Raw genomic sequence first — 13,757 nt, 5'->3', positions numbered from 1 at the left:
CATACACTTTTAAACGATCCGAAACGGCTGTTTGGGACAGCGATCCCTACCTAGCCGGCATGTTGATTCAGTTGGGGATGTACTGGAAGCGAAGCAGTGAGGAAGGCAGGGGGATGTAAGTCTGTCTGCAGCGGCCGCTAGCCGTGCCAGTGTGCTATACATCCTGCCATACGACAGGGAAGAGACCAAACCAGCTTTGCCTTTCCTGTTGGATTTTTAAGTTTCTATTTCCATTTCTATTTTAATTTTCTCCATGCCCGCTTTGGGACTGATGTTGGGAAATGCCTTTCCAGGGCACAGCAGCCACGAACCGCTGCTTCTTTCTTAATACAGCTGAGCCCCGAGTTTGGAGAGCACCACAATGGCACGGCTTTAATGTATCGCGGCCTCTGGCGACTTTCTTGGCTTTGCGTGTGGTTGAGCCAATCTCAAATGAAAGGGAGCTTTGTGACTCGGTCTTGGGGACTTTGGGGCAGTTATTGTCTGGTTAAAGATCGCTCATCCCTTAGGGTGAAATCATCCACCTCGCCAGGGAGGGAGAGCAGAAAACACTACGAGTTTGTGAACGTGTATCTTGCAGACTTATAGAAAAAGCTTAATATTGAAGGGGGGCTTGTGTGTTAGTTCTCGCTGAAACCTGTACTTTTGAACCTTGTGGAGTTCTCCCTGAACCGTGGATTTATTGCGTTAATAGAATTTATTTTACAAAGAGATCCTGCTGCAAGCTGCGCCTTGTGAGAAGTGTGGCGTTGTCTGTTGCTGGAAGCATCGCATACATCCAAACTAGAACACACTGCCACACTGCAAAATGTTATAATGACTAAACCGGGCATTTCTGTGCGTTAATTCCAGCCAATTTGCTGAGCAATGATGTCACTTGCAGAGCTGGCATGATGAGAAGTCTCCTGACTTGCAATGGTAAACCACTTGCCACCTGCCTTTCCATACTGGCTCCACATGGTAGGAAGGAAAATCCATTGTTTAACATCCACCTCGACGCTTCAGGGCTGGAGCACGAAGGGTCTCGGTTTCCCTCCCAGGAAGGGTGAACGCGGAGGTGAGTGTGTTTCGCACGTTGTTTGCAGGGCGTTTGAGCACGGCCGCCGCGATGCTGCTGGCAGGGGTCTGAAATCCCGCCGCAGATGAGCTGCTCTGGCTCCCCACGCTCTCCCTCTCCGGCCCCCGCTGCCCTTTCTGCACAAGCTTTTTCCTAAGGAAAAGTCATAAAACGCTGACTCTTTCTTCCCTGTTACTTTGGTCTTCTCGCTCCCCCCTGGCTCTCTCCCCAGAACACACGTTATTCTATTTCATTGTAAATGCTTTGTTCGCCACCCTTCAGTCCCCCCCGAGTTTCCATGTGGTCTCTCGCCCTTTCTGCACCTCCAAGCCCACTGAAGATGCCGTTCACTGCTGTTGCTTGGGTTTCCTCTCCACTGATTCATTTTCCTAGACTCTACCTTGCTCAGCTACTCTTGCGTGCAGTTGTAAACTGTGCTTAATCGGGGGTCTGTTCCTGGCCTCCAGGACTCTGCTGTGGCCATGCTTTTCTTCTGGCAGCTTTGATCTTCATCAACGTCTGTGTCACCATTCCCTGTCTCTTGTTGCTCTTCCAACCTTTCTCAGGGCTTCTTCCTTCTCTGGAGGTTTTCTTCATTCCCTTCTGACCTTTTTTTTTAGCCTTTCCTGTTGCTGTCTCTCAAGCTTGGGGCAAAATTTCTGCAAATACTTTGAAGCCATTTCACCTTCCTTGTTCTGATTGCCAGGCTGCAACCAGGTTTAGAACAGTGCCAAGCAAACTGCCCAGTACTGTTTCATAGCTTCCTTTAGTCCTCCAAGTCCTATATTGTCTCTTTATTTAATTAGCAAGCTTCCCGGGTCAGGGACCATTTTCCTGTGCCTGTAAAGCAGCGTGCGCAACAACTCCTGCTCCAAGAGCAGCTTCCCGGTTCCTTCAATACCGACGGCTGCACAACCCTTGTGTGGAAGGCGTAGCTGCGATTGACAGCCATGGGTACAAGTCCAGTGCAACCTTCCAACGTGCAGCTTGGGAAGTGCTTGGCTGGATCGTCGTTCCAGGGGAAAGATGTGTTAGAGACGTGAAACTGTGCCGCTGCAAATGCACTTTGGTTTCCATTTATTTGACCTTTCAGAACTGCTCTGCTGTGAGCAAACTAGGCGAAGCTTTGCTTCTGTGCGCTGCTGTGGCTGGCCCAAACCTTAAAACAAATTGTATATATATACACGTGTGTATATAGAAAGATTAAACCGAAGAGTGTCCAGAATAGATGAGGGTTGATAAAATGTTGTCAGCATGATGCCTTCACAATAATCATCTTGTGCTCATCAAACAGTCCTCAGGCAGACACGTGTGCGCTGTTGGAAGAGAATTCGAGCTTGCTGTTCAGTTACAGGTTTGCAGGTGTAACCCGGCTGCTTCATTTCAACTCCTGTTCTGCAAACGGAAACATTTGGCAGGGTTAACGGGATAAATTCCTTCATCGCAAACCTAATGGCTTCAAAACTACTAAGCTTGCTTATTATGAAGCATTAAAAAAGATTGATGGACAAGTCATCAGAGATTGCTTGCGTTGGATAAGAGTCTGCCACTTTGATTACATAGAGCTTACACAAATGTCAGCCTCTCGTGCTTGCGGGTTTTGGGTGGGTTTTATGGATCAGCCAAAGCTGTTGACTTCAGATCCAAACCTGAACATGCCCGCATGACAAAAAGCTGTCAGGTTTCCAAATCTTAGTTTGGTCTGTGGCCTGTCTCAGCTGCATCTGAAGAATAGACCTCTCTGTTTACCCACTTGGTGGTGGTCGGGATTGGACTGTTTGCTGTATAAGAATATCTCTGTTCCAAAGTTGGGCTTGATGTGGGTATAAGCTGTTCGCAAACTGAGGGGGATTAACCCTGGATAGCTGTATGGAACTGACTCCAAGCCTCCTGGGTCCTAGTCCAGATCCTTAGCAACGTGGTTGATTTTCTTCAGATGTTAAATCTCTAACATACTGGCTTGGATGCCTGCAGCAGACAGACCTAGATGTTAAAGTACTTCCAGTTTTGGAGGTGTTGGAAGGTAGAGTTTCTTCTCTTCCCGTAAGAGGAAAGATGGACAAGTCTGAAGCTTAAATTGAGTTATTTGGTTTGGATTTCATATCCACTTTTAAGGATATTTGAATCTGATGCTCTGGTTTAGACCCACCTCCCTTGGAAATGTTAATGCAGTTTGGTGATAGCCTAGAGGCAATGCGGTGTTTGGGAGAACGGCCAGGCAAATCTCTGGAGGACCACCGCAAAGCGAGCTTTGGGAATCTGTCTCTGCAAACCTCCTTAGAAAGACCCGAGCCTCTCTAATTTCAACAACCCCTGTTGTCAGAATGTCAGGCAATGCGTTCCCAATGAGATTGGTAAACGTTTAAGTCGGAGTCGGAAATTGAGACAACTTGGCTGCTGTTTGGTGCTGGTTTATATAAAGCAGACTAACACAGGATTCCTTGAAGATAGTCTTTCTCCATCTCCCACCGCCTGAAAAGCCACATTAACACACTCAGAAGAAACAACTTCTGAAAAGCCTGATGTTCTGTGGCTGTATTTACACTGCGGAGAGCTGGGTCTGTGCCAGAAGCTTATGCAAACAACCAGTATCTCGGTTCTAACAGACAGGAAGATGACAAAGCTCTAAAAGTGGTGGGGTTTGGGTTTTTTTTGTTTTTTGGTTTTTGGTTTTGGGGTTTTTTTCAATGGCAAAATTCCCGACAACAGCAGTCCTCATGCTGTTTTGTTCTGACAACTGGAGCATTGCCAGACTTGCCAGTTCAGGTCGCATCCGCAGGCCTACGAGGCTTTTTAATTGGTTTTGAAAGGCTGTTGACTAGGGAAGAGATTATTTTATTTTAGGGTTTTTTTTTTTTTGGCTGCTTAGCACAACGGCTTGGACTCGGTTCTGTTTGCTGGATGCATGTTTGTCTCTGGATAGAACCGGTTCCCAGGAGTATCTTCATGACATTTATGGAGCCAGTTTGCAGAGCTACCTATAGGATTTGGATTTGCTGGTTTACTAATATTTGGGCATCCAAATGCTCAAGGCAGTGCTTGAAAGGAGAGCCATGCAACCTTAAAAATAGGGAAAATTCAGCTGTAGATGGAAACTGATTTGGCCTGCCACACCCACTTGGATAGCAGATTTCCTTCTCTCTCTGACTTTTCAGTTGGGTTTTCTATTGTGTTATCTAACACCAAAAAAAAGCATGCGTAGTGTCCTGGTTTCGGCTAGGATAGAGTTAATTTTCTTCCTAGTAGCTGATGTAGTTTTGGGATTTAGTATGAGAATAATGTCGATAATGCACTGATGTTTTCAGTTGTTGCTAAGTAGCGTTTATCCTAAGTCAAGGATTTTTCAGCTTCTCATGCCCAGCCAGCAAGAAGGCTGGAGGGGCACAAGAAGCTGGGAGGGGACACAGCCAGGACAGCTGACCCAAACTGGCCAAAGGGATATTCCATACCATATGACGTCATGCCCAGTATATAAACTGGGGGGACTTGGCTGGGAGGGGCGGATCGCTCCTTGGGAACTAACTGGGCATCGGTTGGCGAGTGGTGAGCAGTTGCATCGTGCATCACTTGTTTTGGATATTCTAATTCTTTTAGTATTATTAGTGTCATATTATGATCATTATTTTTCCTTCCTTTCTGTCCTATTAAACTGTCTTTATCTCAACCCATGAGTTTTTGGGTTTTTTTCTGATTCTCTCCCCCGTCCCGCTGGGTGGGGGGAGCGAGCGAGCGGCTGCGTGGTGCTTAGTTGCCGGCTGCGGTTAAACTATGACACATAGGATTAAAAGCTGTAGCTGGAAGGGGTCGTGGGGCGTGCCTGCCTCACGTGGGCATCAAGCTGAGGTTCCTGGGGCACTTGGAGCAGTATTTTGTTGCATGGTGGCTGTCGTGGAGCATGCAGAGATGCTGGACTGGATGTTAAAAGCCCAGTTAGATGTTTTATTCTCTGTTCCAGAGGTAGCTCATATCTCTCTTCCCATCAAGGCACTGCAGGGTATGAACGTACCCCACTTCTCTTTGCAGCATGCTGGAAGCAAGAGTCATCGACAGGCCTGGAAAGCATCTTGAGAGCTTGGGTGCATGGTAGGGATTTTCTCTAAGGAAGGAAGATCAGGGCACTTCTTTCCTACACTGGCAGAGAGCATCCGTTTTCAAGCAAAATTTAGAGGCTCGCCCTTAGCCCTGTGTTTATCAGAATATAATGTTCTGACCATCAGCTCAACAAATGCGTCAAGACTCTTGTGATGGCTTGTGGATTTCCAACTTATGAGTCAGTAATGGAGAGCAAACGTTTTTGCACTGACACAGCACTGCGGCAGATTGGCCACTTGTGTGCGTGCCTGGACGGGTGAGCTGCCGAGAGGGGAGGGTCAGCTGCGATTTCTGCTTGGTTTCTCATGATTTTTGACATTGTTTCTCATTTTTGTGGTGGTTTTTGAGGCTTGGGTGGAGAGGTATTAAAGCATGAAAGCATTGCAACTGGCTTGAGAAGTCTCTTTAGCACATGCCGGACCCCCCACGCCAAGACTTTTGAGACTCCGAGGATGGTGCTGTGAGCGCTCAGCATTTCCCCATGGACTGGAAGCATCTCGGATCTGGTTTTGGCCGTATCTGCCAAGGATGGATGAGGGGACAGGGAAAGGCTGAGAGGAGCCTATGCAGAGCTCTCCCGCCTATGACCAGTAAAACGTGAAAATAAAAAACTAAGTATAAACTGCCTAACCCTGTAGCCATTCACATACTGCAGGAATCCTCTGACTTTAAAGGTCGAGTTTATAAAGGTTTATAGATACTTCACCATACCTGAGGAAGGCAATGCTGTTTCACAGGATGGGCTTCCCAGCCTTGGGAAAAAGATTAGGGAAGCGATTGGTAAATAATCTGTATTTCACTGAAAACAGTTCTGCTGTTTTGTGATTTATTTTTTTTTAATTTTTTTTCTGTTTTGGTGGTGCTGCTGGTAGTTAGGATGGGGAAACTCTGAAATACTCTGTATATGTATAATTTTAATATGGTTTCTATTTGAGGAATTAAAAAAAAAATAAGAAAAACAAACTTTTCTTAACACAACTTAATCTTCCTTTGGAATTTCATGATAAAATTTAGCTCAAAATGCCAAAACACCATTATTTTCTGACTGCGTGGATTTGACAACTTGCAAATAAATAAGATTCGGCTGGCTGGCAGAGATCCTTTGCCCTCTGATGTGCCAATGTCCAAAGGAGAGCTTGAAGGCTAAGATCTCTCCCTTATCTAGGCACTGCTTCTCTTGACTTGTCCACTTTTCTCTTGAGCTTGTGTCTATGTGGTTAGTGGCCGGAGCATTCAGCTAGGACTTCGGTACTCCACCTGTATTTTTTGCGGTCCTTCTACCTGTATTTTTTTCTCAGTAGAGGTGGTTTAACTTAGGGTTGATCTGCTCCACATCTGTCTGGAGTTGCCTTCAGGATCAAGCCCCGCTGCCCACTGCAGCTTGCTTTCCAGCTATGCCTTGACGCAGCAGTTAAAGCACCTCTACACTCCTCTGTCTCGCCAGCAGCTGTACCTAAGCATGTTTTTTTTAATATTTTAAGATCCCCGAGGCAGAGATTTTTGTGGTTCAGGTAGTATGTTTTACACGCTGTAAAACATTGTATGCATTTATTTTATGATATGGAAATAGTAATGAACAGGCATTGCTTCACCTGTCTCTGCCCTTGGTGACTGCCCTTGGATGGAGAGTCTGGGTTGTGCAATAACATACACCAACAATGTGCAAATGCTGATAGAAAGGCAAATTTTGGTGTCATTTGCACGCACTTTTTCACCAGTATTGAAACCTGGAAATGTTTGCAATGCCACTGTATTAATGCGCAGATGTGTTGTTCAGTTAGCAAATGCCTTTTCACATACGGCTATTTTGCAAGATAAACGTCGGTATAAATGATAGCGTTCTAGTAACTTCTGTGGGAATCTCTGCAAAACACCATTAGGGCATAGTTCTGTGTGCTAACGACTTCATTATTAATTTATGTGTTTAGGACTGGATTTCTGAAGTATTATTGCTCAACAAAAAAACGCAGGTGGGCCCCTCACAGGGTGCCAAAGAGCACATGGGTGCCTAAGAATAGGAATCTCCTAAGTATCTTTCCAGATCCTACGCAGTGGCTGGTGTAAAGCCCAGTGTCATCAGTGGATACGTTCCCAGTAACTCATCGTGCTTTGGACCAGGCCTGCAGCACCAGTCCTGTTCTCGTGGAAATTTAATGGGCTTTCACCGCTTGCAGCATTGGGTCCAAGTGTCACATCCCCAAAAGTGCAGGCTGGCTTGGTGGAGCCCACCATAACTTAGTTCCCCTAGATGGCCATGTGCTTGGAGACTTTTTCTGCTAAGATCTTGTCCATAAACGTCCTTTACGCATGCAATTTGCTTTTCTTTCTTGGACTGCTTTTGCATTGGCCAAGCACTGGCCTCCTGGAGCACTCTTGAAGCAATTTACACGATGTAAGGGACAGGCCAATTACCTTTATGGGCATTTTACACAGAAGTGACACCATTTTAACAGTCTGTAACTTATTTTATGCATCGATCATGCTGAAATAGGCTTTTTAGGCAGGCACATAAAACATGTATGTTTTAAGGCAACATTTAGGAGTTGTCTTAGTGCTTCAGAGAAGACCTGCATTGAGCAGTTTCCTTCTCCATATGAAAGGAATTCACATTAATTGTCAAGGCGCTGATAGGATCCCAAGGCTAGTGAGAAGCTGGGGGTGAGGGAAGGTCTGCAGGTTTTGGGATTAGTATCAGGCAATGAAAAGGGAAAAAGAGAACAACTCCACAGTGAAACATGTGGTTGCTCTTTTGCCTCATTTGCATTGTCAGCCTACTGATTTATGCTGGATGAAATTCATTCCAGATCATGAGGGCAGATTAATAAATACGGGTTTTGGACCTGATTGAAAAGATATTAGTCTCTAATATGTTTCTCTAAAGGTGTGGCACGCTTATGTTTCGCTGATCAACCGCTTTCCATGAGTAACCCGCTCTCACCCTGACACTGATTTGTGGCATCAGCAATACATAAGGCAGGTTCAGAGGCAGAGAAAACTTTTTTTTACTTGCTTCATCCTGTTCAATTCAGAGTCTATTTTTTAACCTAAAGTATGTTCTTTGCCCAGCCAGGAAGGCCAACCAACTTTTCTTTTTACGATCCTTTATTTGCCAAAGGTATTAAAATATATATATGTGTATATATTCCTACAAGCAAGTTGCCAAACAAAACTGTCCTTACTGTGCGTCTGCTCCCGGGTAGCTCTGCCAAAGAGCAGTTCTGGAAGCTCCCCTCTGGTCTAGGTTTCCTCCTAACTTTAGCCTCAGTCTGTGACAGAAGCATGGGAATAGGAGCAAAAGCGAAGTCTTCCCAGATTGCTGCGAAGACACAGCTCGTATCCTCACCTCTCCTCTTGAAGCACGTTGGCAGAGAGCTGCGAGCATGGAGATCGGTGTTCACCTACGTGTGCGCTCACGTTCACGTGCACCACGTTCACGGTCTTGCAACACTGCTTAAATCTCCAGCATTCCCGATGCATCTGTGCTAAACTCTCTCTCCGAAACATTTTAGTGGCCAATGTCTTAAAACAGCCCACCGGACCGGCTGGATCCAGGAATGAGCGTATGGAGATCTGCAAGTTTGCCTCAGGCGGGTGAGTCACTATCCCTCTGAGTCAGTTCCCCCGACAGCTCCGCGAGCATGACTTCATTGCTGTAGGTTTAGACTAACTGATCGCTGAAACTTTCCCAAGAAGAAAGATTAATGACAGTGGAAGTCAAAAGAGTGGGAGTTGCGTGTTTATGGTGAGTCAAGTGAAACGAAGAGCTGGACAAGAGGGGCACGTATTGGGATGTATTCGCTAGCTTATGTCATTGTGTTGACAATGTGTATTGGAAAGAAAAGCACCAGTATGCAATCGAGATGCACTGAGTTCCTGGAAACTCCAAGAAGGATTTATTAGCCCAAATTCAGTGATGCTGAATGGGACTTTGCATCTGCCTTTCTATCCGTTGTCCTAAGTTTTAGATCTATGGTTTTAACTGCTGGCTAGTCTGAAGAGCTGAAGCCTTTCGTGCAGGCTTCAATATATGTAAGTGTCCCTATGGAAGGAAGTCTAAGAACTAACAGTAACATAATCTGCTCATCAGCAGCCTGCTGAACTCCCTGAGCTTTTCACTGATCCTTCCAACTTCCTTCACCGGACAGCGCTTCCCTTTGCCTGCAGACAATTAACGACGGCCTTGGAAGGTCGGCTGTTTAATTGCATTGCAGGGCTGGCTTCCACTGCGCGGCTGCTGTAAGGCGGCCGTGGTGCCTCCTTACCTTTTGCTTGGCTCTTTCTTCTGGAAACACCTTGAGGCAAGCAAAGCAGCACGCTCCAGTCTGATGCATTTTGCAGCTAGGGTTTCCAAAACTCGGACTGTAAAATCCCCTAACTCTGCACCTGCTATCCGTCCTGGAAAAGTTCTGCATCGGCTCGAATATTCAAGGGGAGATGGTAACCTAACAGTAAAAACACGAGCAATGGGAGGAAGAACAGAGGGTTTCTGTGCAGTTACTGCACAGGATGTAAGCGTTTCTCCACATTGTAAGTCTGAGCAGCCCGGTTTATCACCCTAGCACGAGAGTCAGGGACTAAACTAGATATGAGATGCCAGTGGTTTCTTAACAGCACCTGCCCAAATGATAGGGTGGGAACCTGGTATTGCCGTTGTCCTCGCTTTGTGGGCGATTTCAAGACTGCAACTTCATGCTCTCTGTCCCAAGACCCTGTATTGGCCTCTAAAGCAGAAAAGCAATAACGTAAAGAAAAGTAATTAAGGTTTGGGAAACTGTTCTATGGAGAGCTTTCTGTTTTGTGTCAGAAATGTAGATCTGGACTCAGGGGTCTGGTTTAAATATGATACAATCAGAAACATACCCAGAAAAATGACTGTTTAATTAAAAGAACACTTTTTAGCGCAAACCAAATAAAGCACAACAGCTGAAAGCAAGGGGCTGCAGCGAGGATCCTGAGAGGAGATAAATGCGGAGGAAGATGTGGGTGCCTCCGTATCCTCGTGCATAGCATCAGCAGAAAGTATAAAGCAAAGCCAGATGTTGGCTGGGCTGGGCTGGCTCGGCGCCAGGTGTGTGCTCTTAACTTCTGCCTACCTGGGACTCTGCTGGAGCCGCTGCTGTCTTGTAGCTGGCTCTGCTTCTTGCTCCAGCTCTTAAAGCTGGCGTGACACCCCCCGTGATGGGATTTAAGGTTTGTGGCCGGAGAGGGAGATTGCCAGGGTCATCGGGGTTGAAGTGGGCAGCTTTGGGCTAGCCGGGCCTGCCAGCCGCTGTTCCTTAAAGATGAATGAGAGGAAGGAATTCCTGCCCAGTTTGGTTCTGCTCTTTCCACTTGGGCAACTTTTCTCTTTTTATTTCTGTCGTTTATTTCTCCTTCAGGACCCACGGGCTGTACAAACCTGCGGCGGGCTGGCGGAGCTTGAGGCTTTCCACCCAGCGCCTTTAGAGCCCTGACCCTGCTCTCGGCCATCAGCCCACCCAACCGGTGCTGCCTCTGGGACCGCATGCTCCAGGGGAAGCGGAGGTGGGGTGACCTGCTGGAGGAGGGATTTGGGCTTGACCCTTGGGAGTTAAATTTGACCAAAAGCTCTAGAGCAAGAGGGGGCTGTACAGCTCTTTCAAACTCCAGGGTTTTTCTCGGTATTTCATATTAGAACTCCCAATATTCTTGCTTTACGTATTTATACGTAATCCTTTTGAATCCCACTACCTCTTGGCCTCTGTGAGATCCTGGGGCAGTGAGGTCTGTAGGTTGTTGTTTGCTTTTTTTTTTGTTAGATGTGTGGAGAAATGCTTTGGATTCTCCTATTCTTGGGCTCTGTGGAGGTTTCTTTGCTTTGAAATGTCCCTTTGCTATCCTTGCTAGCAAGTGTCATGTAAAACAAATCTGACTTTAATAGAAATGTAATGGTAATGTAATCCATTTGGTGAATGTACATTTTTCTGTCTTTTAAGTTGTCAGGATAATTGATTAACAAAAATTTTCTGTACATCACTGTCTATTATACAGTTCCCAAGTAATTTGATCAGAAATCACAGGGGCATTATGTGGCATAGACAAGGTGTGTAGTCTCGTCTGGCATATTTTCATATTTTTCTGATACCTGATTAAACAGTGGTAATCAGGCAGCAGAAGAAATGCTTATAGCAACTGGTGTGCCGCTGTCCTCAGCGATGTGCCAAGGGGAGGAAGAGCCGGTTCCGATTGCTGATGCTGCTCAGGCTGAAGAGGAGTTGGAGGTGCAGGCAGGGATTCGTCTCTGGTCGCCTGCTAGCTCGGTGGTGGGGGCAGCGATGCCGCTGCTTCCCTGACTCCTGAACCTGTATCTGGCAGTTTAAAAAAAAAAAAAAAAAAGCATAAATAAAAAAAAAATAAAAAACCAGTGTTTTCCCTGAAGTAAGGAGGGGATGGACTGGCTTTCCGTAGGAATTTTTGTGTGTATTAATTCCCACCAGCATCAGTTTTATGCAGCTGTAGAAGGCCCTCTGTTTGTGATTGAGATGGACTAAGTGGGAGCGAGTCTTTCTTTGCTCTTGGCCAAAGGTGAAGACACTTGAGACTATGAGACTTTCCAAGAATCTCTTACTAAGATGTATTTTAGCCATGCTTAATGGCTGCACTTACCTCTTATTTCCAGACGTAAAGAGCGTGCAAGCAGTTCTCAACCTGACCTTTTAAACTGAATGTACTTAAACATACTGGGCCAAATTCCCCTCGCAGCCATGGTGCTGAAGCTCCCTGCCAGCACCTGGAGGTGTCACCGAGCCAGGGCGCGCTGCTGGGGTGCAGCGAGAGCTGACACATGCTGAGAGGTGGTCGTTAGTGTTGCTAATCCCACCACGCGAGAAAGATGGATGGTGGGATTGATGTCAGCAATCGTCCTGTGCTTCTGCTGGGAGGTTTCTTTCAAAGATAACAGATGCTTCAATGCTGAATGTGAACTTAGTGGTTTTGTACAAGTAGTCGTTAATTTTAAATGCGTTTCTTAAGTCCAACGTGCCGGCCATACAGGGATGCTGGTGGCTCCGATGCTTCTTGGTCCTTCGTCCTCAGGATAAGATGCAAACTGTCTGTACTCCTTGCAGGCCTCTGCCTGCCTCCTGGATTTCTATAACATGAAGTTTTCAGGTCAGGCTTTCCATAGGGCGGTGTGTTGGAACTCCCTTTTCTCCTTCACGGGGAGCGGTCCACTTGTAGCATCCGTCAGCCTCTGCAGAGGTCTGGAAAAGCCAGGCAGGCTGAAACCCCCTGTGGTAAGCCCCCCTCCCAAAATCTCATTGTCTTGCTTATGAGAGGGGCTTGTGTATTTTCTAGATATTCACTAGTATATCTTGAAGTGAAAATCCTGGTCTAATCATACTCAAACAAAGCTCTTCTTTGGAAATGACTGAATCCATACACTCTGCTGCTAGGTGAGAAGCTGTACTTTAAAGCTGGTACACTTACAGGAAAAGAAGCGGGTTTTTTGCTTATAACTTCCTGAGAAGAGACCAGTTTCACTTAGCTCAGTGGAGCTTTTGCAGCTGCCTTTCATAGCTCTGTCTCAAATATTGACCAACTGGCAGGCTTCTGATCTGAGATTTTTCTTTTAACTTTTGGCTTTTCAGTAACCAAAACCTGAATGCTCCTAGTTATCGGAGTTATACGTTCTCAAAGGGTCTAAATCTGAAGCAGACAATTTTTTGAGATGTTATATTAAGAGGAGGAGGCGCCAGTGTTTCACTTAAAAATAAGCTTTTCAGTTAGCAGATACTGAAGTTCTCCTAAGTGACCCAGATTTGTGACCTGGGAGTCCTTTCCCAAAAGAGCTGATGGCCCCACGGGTGATGCTTGGCTCCACCTGGGAGCCACGGCAGCTGGGAAGGCGGCAGGACGGGAAGCAGGGCATGGAGTTGCGCCCGCTGCCTCAGACTTGCAAAAGCTTTGTGAATGGAGAGAATCAGGATTGTCTGACCTGCTTCTCTGGTAGGGGTAAATTAGAGGTTTAAGTGTTGTCTTATTGCTGATTTTCAAAAGTATTCTTAGTGTTTGAGGATGCTGATGTGCACCTACCGTGATTTGAGAAAAAGAAAATTATTGGGATAGACATCTGAGTCCCAGAAAAATCTGCTGGGACGGCTGCTAGGAGCTGCCCTGCATCTTACTGTGCCTAAAGCCTTTGAAAATCTGGTCTGGCAAGGTGACCAGTTACTGTCCGTCACTTGCTTGTTGGTGACTGTCCAGCTTTGCTCACGGCAAACACGAGAGGCCTGGAGCCGCTTAAACCTCTTTTAATGCTCGTTCCACTTACCTCCCTTTTGCAAAGGGCTGACGGTATGAGCATGGGCAGTTGTTGCAGAGCAGCCTTGGGCTTGTTCCTGCAGTAACTCCCTCTCCTTTGAATCCAAAGGCTCGTGGCAACTGCGTATCTCGATCGCTTTGGGAGTTGGATCAAAGCTCCTGCAGTCCTTACAAGCTTTCCTGGGCTTGGGTTACCCCTGTGGCCTCGCCATGGGGCGTCACTGGAAAGCTATCCCCAGCTCGTACGCCCTTTAGTTTGGCCAAGGTACGCTCAATGCCAAGTTGTATCTAAGCTTGAGGTTGCATTTTCTCCCTTCCTTCTTTTCAA

This window comes from Gymnogyps californianus, chromosome 12 (assembly GCF_018139145.2).
Source record: "Gymnogyps californianus isolate 813 chromosome 12, ASM1813914v2, whole genome shotgun sequence".
Taxonomy (NCBI): domain Eukaryota; kingdom Metazoa; phylum Chordata; class Aves; order Accipitriformes; family Cathartidae; genus Gymnogyps; species Gymnogyps californianus.
Note: the sequence above shows the minus strand (reverse complement) of the source record.